The sequence below is a fragment of the Tachypleus tridentatus genome, chromosome 13, assembly GCF_004210375.1.
Source record: "Tachypleus tridentatus isolate NWPU-2018 chromosome 13, ASM421037v1, whole genome shotgun sequence".
NCBI lineage: Eukaryota > Metazoa > Arthropoda > Merostomata > Xiphosura > Limulidae > Tachypleus > Tachypleus tridentatus.
Genome location: NC_134837.1, coordinates 186,738,925 through 186,761,031, shown reverse-complemented (window position 1 = coordinate 186,761,031; position 22,107 = coordinate 186,738,925). Strand labels below are relative to the sequence as shown.

General features: G+C 35.4%; 1 pseudogene across 1 annotated transcript in view; it reads right to left on the bottom strand.

Annotated features, from left to right (window-relative positions):
• LOC143236409 (mitochondrial dicarboxylate carrier-like) overlaps positions 1-20,868 on the bottom strand; it is a 31,201-nt pseudogene extending 10,333 nt beyond the window's left edge. The window contains exons 1-4 of the transcript XR_013019549.1: positions 20,772-20,868; positions 13,192-13,311; positions 9,537-9,697; positions 5,234-5,275 (exon numbers count right to left, since the gene is read on the bottom strand). The product of XR_013019549.1 is annotated as a mitochondrial dicarboxylate carrier-like (transcript). The remainder of the gene's footprint in view (positions 1-5,233; positions 5,276-9,536; positions 9,698-13,191; positions 13,312-20,771) is intronic.
• Positions 20,869-22,107: the final 1,239 nt, after the last annotated feature.

Below are 22,107 nucleotides of genomic sequence, written 5' to 3'. Positions count from 1 at the left end.
ACGGTACTTCCAATCTGGAGTATCTGCCATTTTAGGTGACTGAAAGAAAGGTCACATTTGGGGGCTGTAATAAGCCATGGTGGGATGGGCCAACCTGTGGAATCTGCAATGTTATCCAAGGACAGACCCAATTCATCCAATTGCGCCCGAATGCAAAGGCCAAACGGAGCAATGACAGATCATCTGTTCTGAAAAAGTACTGCCCACCGAGGAAGGAAAACACATTTCCAGGTGGGATGCTTTGGTAAGGAATGAAGTTTCGAAATATATTGTAAAGATAGTTGCAAAGCGGCGAAGGTGTAGAGAAGGTTCATGAGATTCAATGTATATACTTTGAACTGGAGAGGTACGGAAAGCCCCAGTGCAAAGTCTAAGTCCTTGGTGATGAATGGGGTCCAGCATCTTTAAGGCAGAGGGTCTGGCAGAGCCATAGACCATTGATCCATAATCGAGTTTCGATCTAATAAGAGCACGATATACCTTTAACATTGAACAGCGATCTGCCCCCAACTGGTAGAAGAGAGAACACGGAGGATGTTCAGTGCTCTTGTGCATTCGACCCGAAGCTGCTTTAAGTGTGGTATAAAGGTCAGTTTACGATCAAAGATAAGCCCCAAGAACTTGGTCTCCGGGACCACTGGCAGAAAAACTTCACCGATATGAAGTTCAGGATCAGGGTGAATACCCGTCGGCGGCAAAAGTGCATGCATACAGTTTTGGAGAGAGAGAAATTAAAGCCGTTCGGCAGAGTCCACTTCCGTACACTATTGAGGGCGGTTTGTAGTTGCCGCTCAATATATCTCATGTTTGACGACTGACATGAGATGTGAAAGTCGTCGACATACAGCCCATTCGCAACAGTGAGAGGGAGTTGTTCAGTGATGGCATTTATCTTTATACTGAAGAGTGTAACACTCAATACACAGCCTTGAGGGACTCAAAGTTCCTGTACAAAAGAACGGGAAAGTGTCGAACCCACACGAACTTGGAATCTCCTGTCCACTAAAAATTTTTTAATAAACATGGGTAGATGGCCATGTAACCCATATGTATGGAAGTCTCGCAAAACGCCATACCTCCATGTTGTGTCGTAAGCTTTCTCTATGTCAAAGAATATTGATACAAGATGTTGGCGGTTGAGAAAGGCTTCTCTGATAGATGTTTCAAGATGAATTAGGTGGTCTGTGGTGGAGTGCTGTTGACGGAACCCACACGAGCATTAACCATCCTTTCTAATGTCTTACAGAGACAGCTTGTCAAAGCAATTGGACGGTAGTTTGAAGGAATCTTGGGATCTTTCCCTGGCTTAGAGAAAGGTAAAATAATAGCCTGGCACCAGGCATCAGAAAAAAACATTCTCCTGCCAGATCCGGTTGAAAACAATCAGAAGGACATCAAGAGAAGCAGGAGATAGATGGTGCAGCATATCATAATGAATATCATCAGGCCCAACAGACCTACTGGCAGACTGATGAAGGGCCATTTTTAGTTCCACCAGGGTAAAGGGACAATTATAGTCAAAGAAACAGTCAGTTCGAAAGGAAAGAGGTGATCGCTCTGCCCGAGTCTTGATGGCCAGGAAGGTGGAGGAACAAGCAGAAGTGCTAGATACCCGGCAAAAGCTTTCACCTAGAGTGTCAGCGATGTTCCGAACATCAGTCACCTCCTGACCATCAGAGAGTAAGATCGAGAGGGGGACAGAATTGTAGTGCCCATTAACCTTTCGAATCCTGTCCCATATGATCTTGGAACTGGTGGTAGAAGATATGCTGGTTGTGAACTTAATCCAAGATTCCTTCTGGCTTTGACGTCTTACCCACCTAGCATGTGCATGGGCCCGTTGGAAAGCAACCTGGTTTGAAAGTGTGGAATATCTACAAAAAGTATCCCAGGCCCGCTTTTGAGCCTTCCGTGCTAAGTGGCAAGCAGGATTCCACCATGGACGAGGATATCGTGGAAAACGTGTCGAGGTTTTAGGAATACTGAGCAGCTGCATGTGTAATATGCTGCTACAGAGTCGTCTATTGATGGCTGATTTACGATGGCAGGATCAAGTTCTGCGAGAGCAGTGAAAGTGGACCAGTCTGCCTGATCCAGCTTCCACCGGGGCACGCAGGTAGGGTGGCATCGACCACGGCCAGTCTCTCTCAAAAGGATCGGAAAATGATCACTGCCTAGTGGATTACTGTCAACCCTCCATGAAAAATGGGAGAATAATGAAGGGGAGCAAACTGAGAGATCAATAGCAGTAAAGGACTGACTAGGTGCATGAAAGTAAGTGCAAGAACCAGTATTGAAAAGAGAAAGATTGTGATCAGAGAGCATCCGCTCTACAGATCGGCCCCTCCCATCAATAATAGCACTTCCCGAGAGGGGATGATGTCCATTAAAATCCCTAGGATTAGAAATGGAGATGGCAATTGTTCAACGAGAGCATCAAGATCTGATTGATCATATGTTTCTCCAGGGGACAGGTACAGAGAACAAACAGTGATGGTATGACCCAAGGAAACACGGATGGCTACAGCATCCAAGGGTGTGTTGAGTGACAAAGACACGTGTTGATCAACCAACAGTGCCACCCCTCCATGTACTCGACCATCACACAACCTGTCATTTCTGTACAGAGAAAACTGCCGAATGGAGACAGTATCAGCAGTTTTGAGAAATGTTTCTTGTAAAGAAAGACAAACAGGATGGTAGGAAGCAATCAGCATTTTGATATCATCCAGATTAGAACGTAAACCTCGACAGTTCCATTGTATCAAGGTGGCCATTTTTAAGAACGGGTAGGTGAAGTGGCTGGAGAACCCTTCGATTTATGACCACGTCTTTTTTCTTTACTGTCTTTAGTCGGAGGAGGTCTATCAACCTCCATGGATCCTGCTCTGGGTGGGTGGGCAGGTTTTGTTATTGGAAGGGGAATCCAGTGACTGAGGACGCAAGCGAATAATTGTTTTGTCTCTTGTGGTGGGAGAAAAGATGTATCAGAAGAAATGCCTGTATTTGAAACTGAAGGACGTGGATCTTGAGGTTTGTTGGAAGGTATGGGAAGAACAGAGATGGGTGTGGAAGTCGATTCATCAACCTTTTTAACCACGGAGGTCAAAAGGCTTTTCATTTGTTTTGAAAACGATTCTCTTGGAGGCACAGAGAGATCTGTCTGCACTCCCACTGTAGTTGTGGAATGAAGTGCAGCAGCATATGTCGAGATGGAGTTGTGGACAGCAATTTCCGAGTCTCAGGATAACTAATGTTATGTGTCGTTTTCAAGCGCTGCACCTCTTTTCCTCCAACCATTTTGGGCAAGAATGAAAGTAAGAGGGGTGAGAACCATTGCAGTTTACACAATGTGGGTTCATGTCACAGTCATAGGCATCGTGGTCCTTGCCTCCCAACGAGCACATGTCAGGGAACCACGACAAGATGTCTTTGAGTGGCGAATCTCTGACATTGGAAACATCGAAGAGGGTTTGGTATGTATGGCGAACCCTGCAAATGAGATAACCTGCCTTGATGGTGGCAGGTGCGTGGTGAAGTAAATGTTAAAACGAGGGTATTTTTTGGCAGTGTAACTCCATCTTTGCAGTGGAGATGCCTCACTGCAGAAACTCCTTGAGTGGAGAGACCAGCGAGGATCTCTGACTCGGGAACATTCTTTAAATCCCTTTCAACAATAACTCCTCGTGAAGAATTCAAGGTAGTATGGGGTGTAACCTCAATAGGTATATCCCCAATTGCCTTTGAATTCAAGAGGAGTTCACTGTGTTGGGATGTGGATGTTTCAACCAATATGTCACCAGATCGAAGTTTCTTTACTGACTTTGGAGAGCCAGCAAGTCCCTCTAGTCCCTTTTGAATAAAAAAAGGGGACATTTGCCCTAAAGGTTTTTCCAAAAGAGAATGTAATATAAGAAAATGAGGTACGTGTGTTACTGATGTTGAAGATTGCTGTTCTGAGTATTCAAGACGTGGTCGCTTACCCATTGACTGTTTTTTTACAATTTTATTTAAATTTTTTAGAGAATCCATAGGAAAAAGAAAAAATTTCGGTACCCACTGACCCCACCCACCATGGAGCCCTACAAGGGGATGCACTACAAAGTCACGCAAGAACTTTGAGCACTATACCCAAACACCAGCATCAGGCACAATGTCCACAACACCCGTTGAGAACTTCCAACACTGGTACTTGGTTGACTCTAGCCTAAGTGGAGCAGCCGATTGACCCAAGGGGGGCCACCCAAAGGTCGCCTGTCTACAGGAATTCGAGGCCAAAGTGGTGTGTTAGGGTTGGATCCCTCAACCACCAGGATCCTCTCCTCCCCTTCACGGGTCGCCAAGCACGGCAAACACGTGGGTAGATGTTTAGATCCCAGAGAAGGTAACCAGATAGAACAGAACCTTCCCTGGGAGGTCCCCTCACCACTTTACTCAATGCCTCAAAATCAATTACTGAAAAGATTAACTGTACCACCTAATGTGTATTTTACAACAGCTTGACTGTGCCACCTAGCGCATATTTCACAACAGTTTAACTTTACCACCTGACGTGTATTTTACAACAGTTTGACTATATCACCTGACGTGTATTTCACAACAGTTTAATTGTATCACCTAACATGTATTTCACAACAGTTTGACTATATCACCTGACGTGTATTTCACAACAGTTTAATTGTATCACCTAACATGTATTTCACAACAGTTTAATTGTATCACCTAACATGTATTTCACAACAGTTTAATTGTATCACCTAACATGTATTTCACAACAGTTTAATTGTATCACCTAACATGTATTTCACAACAATTTGACTGTATCACCTAATGTGTATTTCACAACAGTAATCAAACAGTTTTGTGTTACAATATGCTACCATGTAAAGGTAATACACATTTACAACTTCCTGAAATAGTCTAAAAATAACTACAATAGCTACAAGTAACATATCGTTAATGATTGAAACAATATTTAAACAGAGAATGTAAGTATAACTGAAACTATCTAATAAAGAATTCAAAATTATCTGCATTATCTTATGCTTATAAAGAAACAAATTAACAAAAGAAAATCAGATGTGTTTGTTATTTAAATGCTGTAGTCATGTATTTTTAGTTCCATGAAGTACATTTATGATTCTTTATAAAATTAATTTAATACTGTTTTTTAGAATTTATAAAGTAGGAATCAACACAAAATAGTTAATGATAAAAATGGTTTCTTACTCACTTTCTCCTCTGGTTTTTTGGAATTTTAATATCATTCTGCATTCTAAAAAAAAAATAGAAAGTTAAGCTATTTATTTTCATCAATAACAACTTAGTCTTGCTAACAATAACAGTATGTAACATTAAAACAAATCTAGTAACTTCAAAAAATGCTTGAATCCACACCAAAAATGTTAGCCTGGAAAATAATTATTTTAAATAGAAGAAAACAATCAAGGATAACACAGGTCAACAAATTTTTTCGAAATCTCAGTTGCATAAGATTTTTTTACTCATTCTTACCCTTTGTGACCTGCTAAATTCAAATATGAAAACGGTTCAGCTCTACATGCTCTAGTTTTAATGCAATTTTAAGTTTTTTATTCTAGCCGTTTGTGGTCAAATTAACACGTTTCCTGCGATGCCTATATTGGCAACCCGGCAACAGCTGCGATGCTCTTGTACATCTAACAGCTTCAGTGCTGCATGAGCTATGATAACGTGAGGTTGTCGTTATATTTGTCTCTAGCCTGCAACTTAGTTAAAGGTAAGACAATAGTGGGACACCGGTAGGTCCCATCGCAGGAAACGTGTTAATTACTTACACGTTTATGTTATCAACAGAGATATTAAAATTGTTTTGATTTTGTTTCAGATCTGATCATGGCTACAAGGAGACATCAATGTGAGAACAAGCCAGGCGCTTTCTGTTGTATTTGTGGATGCTTCGCTTATTCGTCAAAGGCATAATATAACATCGTTTGTGAGGCGTGCTTATAAAGCGTACTTTGGACTTGCTCTTGGTGACCAAGACATAAAATGGGCCCCACATATTGTGTGTCATAACTGCGAGGAAATGCTGCGTGACTGGACAAAAGGGAAGCGTAAGGGTTTACCTTTGAATTCCATGACCTGGCAAGAACCGATGGACCACACAACTGACTGTTATTTTGTCTGGTCAATACAAAGGGCATTGGCAAGAAAAACAGACACAAAATCTCATATCTTAGTATTCCCTCAGCAATCCGACCTGCTCTGCACTCTGATGAGCTCCCAATCCCAGTTTTTAAAGGATTTCTTCCATCTGAAGATGTGGGTAGTGACCAAGAGCAAGAGACTGCTGATGAAACTCAAGAAATACTTTCAGAATCTGGCGATCCTTCTTATGAGACCCCACAGTCATTAACTCCTCAACAGTTTAGCCAGCCAGAGTTGAATGACCTTGTGTGATTTGGGTCTCTCCAAAATGCAGCTGAAGTGTTAGCTTCAGGATTCAAGAAAAGAATCAGCTGAGCCATACAACTAAAGTGTCATACTTTTAAAATCGGGAGCAGGCTTTTGTGCCATTTTTTTACAGAGGAGAATATGTTTGTTTATTGTCATAATATCTCAGGTCTTCTCCAGGAATTAGGGATGCCAATATACCATCCAAATGACTGGCAATTATTTCTAGATTGTTCTAAGCAAAGTTTGAAGTCGTTCTACTTCATAATGACAATGTCTATGCAGCTGTTCCAATTGGACACTCTGTGTATTTCTGAGAGGAATATAATGACATTAAGACTGTAATTGACCTACTAAAATACCACAAGCACAACTGAACAATTTGTGTGGACCTCAAAATGGTTAATTTCCTCCTAGGTCAACAAAGAGGATTTACAAAGTACCCTGCTATCTTTGCATGTGGGACAGCCGAGCTCGAGAAAAGCACTGGAACCAGGAGTGGCCCATACATTGAGACTCTGAAGGCGGGTATGCCAAATATTGTCAACGATCCAATTGTCAGTCGAGAAAAGATCATATTTCCTCCTCTCCATATCAAGCTGGGCTTGATGAAACAGTTTATAAAGGCGTTGAATACTGACGGTGAATGCTTCCAACACATATTTTCTGTGCTCCCTGATTTGTCCTTTGAGAAGATCAAGGCAGGTGTTTTTGATGGACCACAGATTCGTGCACTTGTGCGTGATCAAAATTTGCCAGAAAGATGAGCGACAAGGAAAGGACTGCATGGCTTTCATTTGTGGCGGTGATGGCAAACTTTCGGCAATAAAAAAGCTGACAACTATGAAACCCTTGTAGCGAATATGTTGTCAGCTTTTCGCGATCTTGGATGTAACATGAGTGTCAAACTCCATTACCTGTACAGTCATCTTGACAGATTCCCTGAAACCCAGGAGCTGTAAGTGGCGAGCAAGTCAAGCGGTTCCATTAGGACCTCAAGACCATGGAAGAGCGTTACCAAGGAGATGGGACAAACATATGATGGCAGATTACTCCTGGAGCATTAAACGAGAATGCCCTGAGACAGTCCACAAGCGCAAGAGCTACAAGCGAAATTTATGCCTGAGTAGACTGCAGTTGAGCTTTGCCTCCTCATAGTAGCAAATGTCTTATCTACTAATCAGTTTTATATAAATAAATTGAATTATAACTTGATATAAAATTGAATTTATATAAATAACTTTAATACATTTATACTATCTTGCATTTCCTTTTTTATTACCCAGCTATATTAAAGAGTTTTATAACATATTTTATCACATATTTTTCATGATAGACTACGACGTCAATGTGATGATGACGAAATTTTGAGATTTTTAAATACCTTGATTGCAAAAAAAGTAGAGCACTGAGGAAAAAACTAACTACAGATCTGAAATCAGAGCAAGAAATTATGTAATACCAAGTTTTTGATATAAATGCAACAAAAACTTTGTTGACCAGTGTAATTGATAATTGTATGATATTGGATAATTATTCTACTTCTATTGTTTAACAAAAATAATGATGAAAAACAGCATATATATGAAATTTCATAATGTTAGGTGGAGTTAATATTGGAAGTACAACTAGTTGAAGTCATGGTTATAGCTGTATTAAATGATATACTTCTGCTCTGTATGTGTTTTGTACTTTATATGATTCATGCTACAATAAAAAAACACATTGCACAAACACAGGAAATGTTAAAATATGTTGAAGACATATTGAATACCTTATTCAAGAACTGCCAGTGTAAAACATTTACACACTAATAAGCTGTTCAAATAGCTAAAACCTTCCTATCATATGTAGGACTTGCAAGACAATCCCCCCCCCCATTATTATACCACTTTCCCAATGGGACAATGTAAAGAGCTTTTAAAAATAACTAAGTATTAAACAGGTGAAACCCAATCTGTTATACATTTGTTTCCATTTTGTGTTTTCATCAATGTACATTTTGCACTGATGTTATTTTAATACAGTAAAGATAGGATGTAAGTCCCTTCTGCACATACAGTTTGCATTTCACAAACAAATCTCGAATACACATACAGTATATAAATGAACGAAAATGAAAATACTCGAACCTTCGAAAAACACACTGAATCAGTGTACTCAAATGGGAAAGGTTGGAAATCACTAGTTACATGCTTAAAGAATAAGTCTGCAGAATTGATAGATATTGTGAAAAATATATTTAGTAAGATTTTTATAGAAAATTTACTGCCGTTTCTTTAAAAACTCAAACCAATATGATATATTAAACCAATTTAAAAAATTATTTCATAACCGTATTACTAGTTAATATAAAATAAGCTTGACAAGGTAAAGAAATAAATTTAAAAAATGTTTCCAAAATTTAGTTATTACCATTTTAAACACTGGCCACACTGAAAAATGCAAATGTACTATATACAGCTTCTAATCTGCTAATTAACCTCCTGATGTGATTTACCTATTTTCATAGTCAGTGGAGTTAATTTGTTTTTTTATCATACAAACCACAAGTACATTTAATATTATAGACTCTTCATCTTCTAAGCCCAGGTCTTGTAATGATTTATACCTAAATTGCAGGACCTCTCAAGCATCTAAATGAAAAATTAGTCTTGTTTTCCAAAACTTTTAAACACTTCCAGGACACGTACAAATCTTATCATATTCGTGATATGCACTGTATTGTCCACTTGGCATATCACTTGGAGCTCTTAATTATCATACAAGTTTGAAATCCAGAGAAGAAAGAATTTATAAACTTAGGTACTTACATCAGTAGATGATAAAAGCATTGTATTTGTGTTAGGCATAACTTGAACCATCAACAAATATTACACTTAATGATCTATAACAAAGTTCAACTTACCCAAATGTTTCTTTCAAAACTAATGTAAAAATATAGTACATGTAACTAATTACTCACAGGTCACATGCAAGTCTACCAATACCACCTAATTTTATTAGTAGCACACTCAAATTAACAATCAGCTTCCTGCTACCTAACCTTATTTGTCACTCATGTTTATTTTGTTCATGGTCTTAACTATATTTCCCATTACCTAACATTCACCATGTCAGCAGGGGTTCCTACAAAACCCCCAGCAGCTCCTCCAACTGCAGCAAAGATAACTTTTTTATAAAATGGCAGTGTTTCACTTGGCTTTGTTGTATTCTGCTTCAATACTTCATAGATACCAAATCTCGTGGTAGAGTATGTCAGCTGGAATGTGCAATATACATTACTTATAATGATCATAAGAGATTGAAAAAAATACAATAACTTCACTGAAAAAACTTTATGTTAAGTTCACATCTCATGTGAAAACACAATGTGAATTATTTATATTGTCATGAGAAACTAAACAGACTTCAGAACTTAACGTTTGGTCACTGATGTGAATAACTACTTCAGAAATACAATAGCTTCTACAGTTTTGATTTTAATGTAACTTTTACCTAATGATGACCCAACACAATGGATTGAAATGTTGTAATCTTTAAAATCAATGTTTGCCTACTGTAATAGTTACTGTTACTATATTTCTGGGTTAAATTTTAACACCTAGTGATTTTATTAATGAAACTTCCCGTTTACGTTAGTTTGCAGGCCAACTTATTTTTCTTCCCAACATTGTGTATGGAAGAGCAGAAATGACCAACAACCAATGATGACACATTTCAGTTACAAACTAATATTCAAAGTGACTGTTTTATAAGTTTGTTAGTTTGGAGAATATATAAGAAAATGTTTGGTTTTAAAATTTCCAAACATGTCATAGCCTCAAAACAAGTACTCCTCACTAGATAGGGAATCTACAGTAATATTGATGTAAAGTTAGAAACCACTATATGAATATATGATTGAGATCTAAGGTAGCAATAGAAGTTCCCCATCCTTCACTAACAATGATGGATTTTTTTTAAGGGCCCCTTGGGAACTATTGCAATCCAATAAAGTTTCCATGAAAGATGCAGTATGATGAAGTAAAAATCACATCTCCCCCACTTTACAGGCTTTTTCAAAACCTATCAATAAGAGATTGGACAACTATTTGCAAGCATGTATTTGACCAACTCAGAAGTGTAGAAGTACATGAAAATGGTATAGTACAGGATGAATTCCAATGTACGTCTCATACTGACAGAGTCATAATTTATTTCACCCAGTTCCCAGAAAAATGGTACTTACCAGTACTACAATTATTTTGCCATGTTAACCAACAGTCAACATCGCTCATCTTATGTCTCTGGATGTTTATTAGTTTACAGTTGTAACCTGCACCCACCATAAATACTTTTGGTGTGTCACATTTTTAAGTGTTGTGTCACTGGCAGGATGACAATATACTTACATTTCCAACATCATCATGTGTGTACCAGTTTTAGACAATCTTCTGTGTCAATATTACATTTTGGATGAAGACTGTGAACACAGTTCCTATAGACTCATCTGAGCAGCTCTAACAGAGGGTCATACTTTGGATGGTAAAGTGTTCTTTACAATCTCTATAGAGCAACTGATGGTCACTCTACCTGTTTTATTAATACAGTTTATCACTACAGATATCAACTGTACCTTCCCTTGTTTTATTAACCCTTTTGCAATGGGTCAGAGGTCAAAGGCCATGTCATCATGTTTGTTGACTTGCATTCAGAATTTTATTGAACTACTATTTTATGAATTTATGTCAATAACTTTGAAATCAAATTATAGATTATAATTCAAACTTTAATATTGTATATGAGTTAATTTCTTAATTTAAAAGTAAATATTAAAATAACACATCTAAATGTAGTTTTTAGTGAGTCATGTGGTATGTTGAATGCAGAACTGCTTAAAATTAGATGTTTGAGATGTCAAAATACTAAGTCTATAGTTTTGTACAAATTAGGAACTGAAACTACTAATATTGACAAGCTAGAATATAAAATAAGAACCTTCTATCTTTTTATTTTGCTAAGGTATGGTTTATGTACTGAATTATACATGGTGGCCTTGTTCAACTCTTCCATTTTTGGAAACGATCCTTTATATACACTTACTTCAATATATGACATGTGAATAACTAGTCAACAGCAATGTCCTCAGTGGTTTTCTCAGCCATTTTAATCTATGAAAAGGCTACCACGTTCTTTTGACCCACGATTTCCAGGAAGTAGGTTGCATCTTCAGTCTGCTCGAAGTTTCATATTATTTTAAATCTAAATACAGGTTAGTTATTAAGATCAATAAATTATAGTAGAATTCTATAGTATAAGTGCAGTTATTTATGATATTTTGGTTATTCAACTTTACTTGTACAACCTAAAAGTTTGGTTTGATATCCTCCATGTGTAAAATTTTAAAAGGCTTAGCAACTTATGTCCAACAACCAAGTAGAAAGATTTTACCTAGAAGAGATTATTGTTTGTTTTACTTCTTGATTTATTGTTCTATATTTTAAGAAAAATAAAGTTTCATAACTTATTTATAAATTGTAATAATCTATACACATATATAACATGATAACTTATATGTGACTGTATATTACAAAATACAAGTCTATTAAAACACAGTCAAGACAGGGAAGGATAAAGGTCAGATTTTTTATTATTGGATACATGAGTGCACATGCACCACATCAATGCAAGTTATGTAATGTTATGTAAACATGACTGGAAAATCTATATAATAAAAAATAATAAATATATATGTTTATATGTTCAGCATTATGAGACTTAAGGCACTTCGACTAAACATTTATATTTTTGTGTTAAAATACAGTCATTCTAGTATGAAATCAACAAAATTTATATTTCCTAATGTTTTCTAATATGGTCACAAAATTGGTCAAATGATAGACTTCACATAGTTATGATATAAACAACAACATAAAATATAAAGTTTTACTAAAAACAAACATGTGAAATGTTTTCAGGAAGTTTTAAATATTACACAAATAACACTGAGATTTTGGGAACAAAAAATAGATTTTTAATCTTAACATGAAATCATTTTGCACTCAGACTTGTGACAAAACAGACTATTTATGAAACAAATCTTTAGTAAAAATATTTCATTGAAAAACTGATTTTTTTGTTTACAAACAGTCTACCAAATTTTGTGAAGATACACATTGTATCAAAGGTTACAGGGTAAATACTTAATGTTTACAAGTGTGTAGAAAAACCCAAGTATATTATACTGAGCCCATTGCAAAATGGTTAATACAGTTTAACACTACATATACCAACTGTACTTTCCCCTGCTTTATTAAATACAGTTTAACACTACAGATATCAATTGTAACTTTACTCACTTTACTAATACAGTTTAACGTTACAGATATCAATTATACTTTCCCTTGCTTTATCAAATACAGTTTAACACTACAGATATCAATTGTACCTTTACTCACTTTACTAATACAGTTTAACATTACAGATATCAATTATACTTTCCCTTGCTTTATTAAATACAGTTTAACACTACAGATATCAATTGTAACTTTACTCACTTTACTAATACAGTTTAACGTTACAGATATCAATTATACTTTCCCTTGCTTTATGAAATACAGTTTAACAATACATCATTCTTTCACTAAACAAAACATCCACATATATGTTACAAAGTTTCCTTTACCCACTTTACAATGTAAAAACTAATAAATTATGCATTGCTGGAGCCACCACTCTCATATGGAAAAATTGTTAGAACAAAATCAAATTTACCTGACGCAGTAAAGATGCACTGAGGCCATTGTACAGTGCCAAAACTCCCTCCTGACGAACAATGTTTATGGCACTTCGAACAATATAAATTTTCCCTTCTTGTTGTGTCTGAAGGTGAACCTTTAACAAAAATTAAAATACAATTTATTCAGTGAAGAATACTTATACTCTTGAGTATAATAAGTTACTTAATTGAATATTTTGTTGTTGCTAAATATGTCTTATTAATGAACTCAGTATGAGACACATTCTGGGCTAATAAAGTTTTTCTAGAATCAATATCATTGTGGCCTTAAGGTAGCCCCTCCCCTACTGCATCACAAATAAATCTGTGTTTTCAGACTTTAGATTTCTTCTATAAGGGCGAGGGCCATGACAAGATGGTTTTGGCATGTCACATTCCCGAAGTTATGAATCTTGTGGCCAATTTTTTGTTACATTCCAACCAAATTCTCCAGAGACTGTCTTCTCCACTTGCAGGTATTTCTGTAGCTGTGTTCTTAACTGGGAATACACACACTGGATTGCCAATCTTCCTTTTTGGTCTCTAGTTCATCACCCTCCTTAGCTCTGGGGATGGATACTTTCAGTCAAAACTGCCTACCCTCCAGTCAGACTTTTCTTCTTGATCTTCTCCCTTATCCAGCCTACTACTTGTGTTCTGCTGGCATTTCCATATTGGCCTGCTCAGATGTGCTTCCCTTTACTCTAGTCCTTACTGTAACAACAGCCCCTGTCCTTTCCTCTATTCTTATCACTTCTCCAACAACCTCTTATTAGATATTTTTCATCCCAACATCACCACACTCCCTGTTTACCTTTACCTTTAATGTGTGACTTTTAACCAGTCCCATGCTTCAACTCACGAACTTGCATTTCATGTACCATCTTTCCTTGTTTGTACTAATAGCCCTCCCTCCCAGAGACAATGACGTTTTTTTTGACCATCATGTTCTTAACTTGTCTCAGTTCTTCATCTGTTTGTTTGAACAAGGTTTGTCTGCTTCAACTGTTACTCCTTACATAGCTGTCCTATCAAAAAGCCTTACATTCTCCCACTTTCATAAAGTGTTGTTCTATGCAGTTTTTGTCCCTCCTTTCATCTGGCCCATCCACCATGTTTCTTTGTATTACCAAATTGGGATCTCAATATTACTTTTTATGCCTTGTCTGGTTCTCTCTTCCAACCCATTTCAATCTGTTCCTTCTACCACTTTCCTCTTAAGATCTAATTCCTGGTATGCATTCATTGTCATTTGTACATTTAATCCATTCTTTTTCTCTCCTAATATATTATATGCTATACAGACTGAGCCTTCCTTTCCAGGACATTGACTGCCTGGAAAGGTTGTTTTGCCTTCCTTATCCCACCTTTGTTACTGTATGGATTCATACCATCTACCTTGTCCTACTATCTTATTTGGCTCAAACTACCTTTTTTAGCTAGTACTGTTTCAGAAGTTAACACTTTCTAACAATGAAAATATGTTTCTGATATGTACTTACATCCTATCACCCACTTTTCATCCTTCCTCCCTACTGATTTACAGTTACGACAGAAAGTGTTTGTACCCGTGTCCCGAGTTTTTTTTTGCTCATAACATAAAAGTATCATAATTAGACTAATAGAAGTATAATAATATTATAAATATTATACTAACACACATCTACATACATTGTTATGTAAATTAAACAACAAATGAGCTGTTTATAAACAAATAACCAAAAATAGGACGAGCAGAAAGTGTTCGTACAGTTCAAAATGTGTGAAAAAACCGATATTCCCGTAAAAATTTTGTTTAGTTGGGCAAATAAACTATATTATATCATTCCAGAACCAGACACTGGGTTCATAATTATTGGAATTTAGCCAGCAAAAAATGTACTTCTGGCAATTTAGCGCCGTCTCCATCATTATCTGTTTGGTCATCATGGCACTCGGGATGCAGGGGTACAAACACTTTCTGTTGTAACTGTATCATTGTTTTTGGTTTCTATCTGCCAATTCTTGAGAGTGAGGATTGTCTTGCAATGGCTAAGATGCTACCTATGAATGGATAGATGGGGCAGTAAGACTTGGTGAAGGGTAGTCACACAATCAGCATTTGTTGCTGCAAAGGAGCAAAAATGAAGGGGTATAATAGACTGATGCACTATTAGAAACTTTGGTAATCCTTAGAGAGCAGATCAAGGTAGCTTTGGATGAACAGAGATAAGTACATATCACAAATATATTTTCAGTGTTACAAAATGTTTATTTTAGTGTATTCACGATGGATGAAATACCCAAAAGAGATGAGAAATGTTATTGACCTGGTTCAATGATATTAATATATCCACAATAAATGGTAAGAAAACAAATAATGTCACTGGCCTGGTTCAATGCTATTAATGTACCAACAATAACGGGTAAGTAAACAAGTAATGTCACTGGTCTGTTTCAGTGCTATTAATGTAGCAACACAATAAAGCGGAAGTAAATAAGTAACATTAAGGGCCTGGTTCAGTGCTGTTAATGTAGTAACACAATAAAGGGGAAGTAAACAAATAATGTTACTGGCTTGATTTGATGCTAGTAATATATCAGCAATAAGTGGAACCAAACAAGTAATGTTTTGGTCTGGTTTGATTCCATCAGTGTATCCACAATGGGGAAAGTCCATAAAATAACATCCAGAACAAATGTTGATTGTGTTGTAATAAGAAACAGTGTTAAAGAAGCCACAATGAAGAATAAAGATATGTTTATTGACAATCAGTAATATATCAACTTTAAATTACCTAGCTCTCTACAACTATCTGAAAACTATTGTGAGAGCCCAGAATAAATGTAAGATGTGTTGTAATACAGGGGACAAAATAGTTTGGTAGATATGAAACTACTAATCAATATTGAATATTAGCAATTAGTTAAAATTGTTTAACAACTTTTTAACATTCATCATTTTAATACATTATGACAACTAAATCCAGCACTAAAAGTTTTTAATTTTTGTAAAGACATCCATTAATGAGACAAAGTAAATAGTACGTTTATATTTTGGTGATGCATTTATTCAGCTTCAAAAACTAATATTTAACTATACTGTACATGACACTTCATGAACAAAATAGTTCCTAGCATATAAAGTAAAACTTTAAAATGCAAGAAATACCAAACACTTCAGCTTTCACAAAAACAAACAACAACAATCGATAACCAGAGAAAGAAAGGACTTGAAGATGTTTCAAATGAACAAGGTTACTATAAATTACTTGTCAAATTAATTTTTTTTTTATGAGACCACATCATTCTCTTCACAACATGGTTATCAAGAACATCTAATGACTTTTCAGCAGTAATTACCCCTTTTGTCACAAGCAGTCTTTACTTTAAATTTTATGAGGGTTTTAGTGAGTTCCATTCCAAATTTAATTGAACTATTTTTTGTTTCTCATGTTATGTCAATTAATGTAGCATAAAACTATACCTAATGATCCATATTTTAATAGCAAATAAGTTTTAAGTTTAGTTTTACAAAATAATATTAATAAAAGATCCTGAATTTATCCTAGTGTAAGAAATGTCCCATTTTTATTTTCTCAAGTTATCTCGTCTTCTCTAATTTATTTTAATTTTGTCATCACTGAGGTAAAGCATTATTTTCATAGCCTTCAATTTTAATTGGTTACAGAACCAACAAATAGAAAATCAGATTCCTCTGGCCCTTCCCACCTCTTACATCCTTTCTTGCAGGATTTGTCTTACTATATTATTTACGACCAATAGAAAGTCAAGGATTTCACATTTCACGTGACATATATTACATATTTTCCTGTTGAAGAAATGTTAATCTCTTTCAATACTAGTTTCATTCCCATGGGAAAAGCACCAATTAGCTTGGATAAAATTGTAATAGCTCTTATCACACAGTTAGAAAGCCAGACAAACTATGAAAGTTATGAGACATTGTCTCTTTTTTGCATATTATCATTAATCTATGTCAGCTGGAACATTATTCAATTAAATTAAAATTATATTGTGCACTACTGCCATTATCATAAAATAAAGTAGGGCTAAGTATCATCAGCAGCAAAGAAAAGAATGCCCATGCAAGTACTAACTTATTCTTCATTTATTATATTACAAAATTAGGTAAAAATACATAAAAATAATGCAAGAACAAATTTTAACAATGCATGCATGCAAGCAGCATGGAGAAGCACGTGAATAATGTAATTCGATGGCGTAACACGAGCCGCACGTTCCTCATGAGTTACAACATATGGAATAATTGCTAGAATAGTACTAGTTGTGTTAGCCATGGTTCAAAAGGCAGATAACAATAAAAGTTAAATATACATAGATGTGGATTTAAAGTTACTTACAACAAATAAATGTAGTTTTGTGTTACAATTTGTCATTCTGAAAATAAAAATTGGAACATTTTGATTTTTTTTTGTTGGTGGTTATGAAGTCATTCATAGAGAAAATATAAAGCTTCACTGAAAAACACATGAAATGTATTTATGAAGTTTTAGAGACTACATAAATGGCATTTGATATTTTTGAGATGAAGAAAAGTATTTCTAGCCTCAACATTAAAACCAAGACTGGTAAAAATAAGATACGTTAATGGACAAATCTTTAGTAAAACGTACTTCACTAAAATAAAGATTTGTGTACAGATGATTTGTAATGTTTACTAAAAGTCAGCCAAACTTTGTGAAAATACATATACTTTATTAAAAATTGTATTAAGGTAAAAAGAGTCACATTGTCAGTTCTTGGATCTGAGATTGTACTGAGAGAGTTCATAATGGAGTCAATGCTAAATGAGCAGCACGTGAATTGAATTAACATAGGCTAGTCTACTTGGCTGGACTGTGGACACCAACCAAGTGCTATCCAAACATCATAAATGGACTACTACAAAGTGTATGCAAATACAATACATGCATGACAAAGTGTAAGAATACTGTATGCACTGTTTGGCAGGAATTACCAGAAATGAACATTAGCTTTGATATATCTAACTGAAACATTACATCATTTTTATTGTGTTGTGGGAGATATCTAAGACAACATAGAAGAGAAAGGAATAATTTGCACATCAAGCTAAACAAAGAGGATAGTTATTCACAACTGCAGTTACTCTGATTTGCAAATTGTGATGTGAACCTAGATACAGTGTTCTTTGTAACAAAACACAGTGTGATGGCAGCCATAAGGATGATGGATGGACATCCATGTTTCTAGGAGACATTATTATACCACAAGAAACTACTCTTCTTTAAAATACAGTGAGCAAGTTGAACTTTCTAAGAGACCTGATACATAAATACAGTTGTTAGTACAGAGGATGAAAGAAATAATCCTAGAAGCAATAAACACTACATTACTCTTTCATTATGGCAATATAACCACCAATATAATTAGGCTTAGCTGGTTTTGTTTTATTTTTATAAAATTGACATTATTTCAAAAAGCATACACTGTTTTCTCTTATCAGAAAAGTTATTTATGTATTAAAACTTTGAATAGACAATACAAATCAAAGGTATACATAAAATGAATTCACTAAATCAGAAGTGTTGTTTCACGAAAGCCTTTGGTGGGGGAAAAATAGGCTGACTTCACCTTTGCATGATTCCCCTCTTTCATCTATGGACTATTAAGCTATGGTTCAACTTGTTTATATGTGTTAATGTAGAAAGGTTTCACAGAATCAGCCCTATGGACCACTTTTTCAGTGCTCGACATGGATTGATGTCGATGGCCCTGAAACTGATTCCACTGAGATAGAGCATCAGAGGTTAAGAATACAACAAGAAAAGAACAATTAACTACTGTATGTCATTTCTTGTGATGTGTCTCCCCAATAAATAGCAATACCCAATAACTGATGGTCACTATTTGTGACAAAAGGAGCCTAAATGTGTGTCAGGTTTTTATAGGTTTAGATTCTTTACAGTAGGTATCTGGGACTTTTTAGCAATAAATTTGAATGATAAACAGATAGCAAACAATCTAATACATTCAAAAAGTCAAACATATGTACAAACATTTGTTATACTTTTGGTTTTACAGTTGTATTTGTAACTTTAAATTATTATATCTTTTTTTGTGAAAATCTATACAGACTATATCTGTTGTTACAATACAGCTGTGAAACTCACTTTAAAAACTGCTATAATGTCTAAAGTGGCAATCACTTAGACAACATGTCTAACTGCCTGTCACTCATATTCTTTATTCTAGATCCTCGAATGCATATTTATAAATATTCTAATTGAGGCCTAAAACTTTCTAGCTCTCCAGTGACAACAATTCAACTATACACACATCCTATGACTTGTACAGCATTATGTAACAAAAGTTGTTATAATTGTTCCTTTTAAAATAATTAACACATAACACTGTTGTTATGGAAACTAAATAATGAGTAAACAAACTACATAATAACTCAAACTAAACAATCTTGTATATTCAACAATACAGTTCAGCATGAAAAACTACATGAAAACACAAATCACATAAAAATCACAAAATCTAATACAAAACCACCACTGAAATAAGCAAACAGTCAAAGCTGATGGCTGTAATAAAATAAGCAAAAATATCAAAGATAACTAGAAAATTATAGTTTTCATTAAAATATCTTCCAAGAAGCTTTTAATTATACATTTGTTAAGACTAAATAAAATATTTAATTATTACTGTTTTATTGTTGTTAAAATCAACTGATAATTATTCAATGATACTTTTTATCCTAAATTGTTTTTTTCTAAATAAACAGTTGCTATCACGCTGCTTAAATGTTATGTATTATATTTTACTGCTGTCAAGTAAACGTAAACCAACTAAACCCTATACAAACAGAATGCATGACATATCATAAGTCATACACCATAAGTATGAGATAAATTAATTGTAACTACAGCTATTTCTATAATTGTGAAGATTAAATTTCAATTTTTAATGTTTATTTTTCAACAGTCCTTTAAAATATATTTTGTGTATACTCAACCAAGGCTTCACACGCGTGCATGCTTACTTTACACTCAACCAAGATCACACGCTTGCGCACTTACCTCACACTCAACCAAGGTTACTCACACACATTTTTATTTTACACTCAACCAAGGTTACACACACACTTACTTTACACTCAACCAAGGTTACACACACACTTAGTTTATACTCAACCAAGATTACATGCATATTTAGTTTATACTCAACCAAGGTTACACACATATTTAGCTTACATTCAACCAAGGCTACACACATTTCGTTTATAATCAAATAAGGTTACACATATATTTAGTTTGTTTTTAATCTTATACACACCACTAACACCTCTTTCAACTTATATTTTAAAGCAAATCTTATAATCCGTCAGTTAGTTTTATACAATTGTCTTCGAGTACTACAACCGTATAAAGATTTTAACGTGAGTACTGAAAGCTAGTGATGTAAGACTGTTGTCTGTGGTGAACCTAAGTTTAGCTATTATGTTTACAACATGAGTACTGTAAGCTAGTGATGTAAGACTGTTGTCTGAAGTTAACTTAAGTTTTGCTACTATTTTTACTGTTACCTTTAAGAGATCCAGAGGATGAGTACAGCATGCAGCCCCCGTACTTGCCAACCCTCCGGAAGTACCACCTTGCTAAATGGTTATCACCTCTTGTCATGATGATTCAAAATGATGCTCCTGTCATATGAAAGAAAATATGACTAATCTGGCTTCACAAGAAAGGTAATGTTTTCTTCACCTAATCATGTATTTAAGATAGATATATACTCATGTTTGTACAGAATGGATAACTGATACTCTGCATAAGTCTGTGAATGGATGTCCCACCTCAACACATAAATACCATGTATTACTGCAATCAACATTATACTTATATCTCTCCACCAATAAACAATAGGTCTACATTTCCTTAATGCAAAGTACTTCCACTGACCACTTTGTGAACATCTAGAGAGGATTTTTGACAAAACAAAACAGATAACCTAGAGTATGGTAAATGGTCCTGTGAAGATTATGCATCTGAAACACATTTTAAGGTATGAAAGGTTTTAAGTTCAGAAATTGTTCTAATTTTCCCACACAGCAGGTAACAAGAATACCACACTGTTGGGAAGAAGGCAGAAGGAATAGTGTAAAGACATTTCAATAAGAACTTCTTCTTGAAAATACATCAACAAAAACTAAAAACTCATGGCCACACTGTTGGGAAGAAGACAGAAGGAATAGTGTAAAGACATTTCAATAAGAACTTCTTGAAAATACATCAACAAAAACTAAAAACTCATGGAATGTTTTGCCAACTGGGGAAGAGACCCAGTTTATACCAAGTAAAGAAACTCTTTGCCCAGTGAAGTGAGACTGTCAAAAGTTTGTTTTTGAATTTTGTGCAAAGCTACTCGAGGGCTATCTGTGCTAGCCATCCCTAATTAACAGGTGTATGAATAGAGGAAAGGCAGCTAGTCATCACCACCCACTGCCAACTCTTAGGCTACTCTTTTACCAATGAATAGTGGGGTTGACCGTCACATTATAATGCTTCCACAGCTGAAAGAACAAGCATGTTTGGTGCGACACGGATGTGAACCCGCAACCCTCAGATTATGAGTCACACGCCTCAACCCACCTGTCAAAAGAACTGTGGTGATAAAGCATTACAGAGGTGGATAGGATTTCAAGGTAGGTTGATAGGTAGGTATTTCATGTTTATTTGCACAAAGCTATCAGGATATCTGTGCCAAACATGATGTATTGTACTATAATGGTATATGGAAATGAAGGTAAAAACACATAAAATATGTAAAAGTAAGACCTGCCAAGAAAACTGAAGCATTAAGTTCAAACTTGCTGTCAGTCACCTGAAGATGGCCTTTCCTGTCCTGGGTTCAGGTCAAAATAA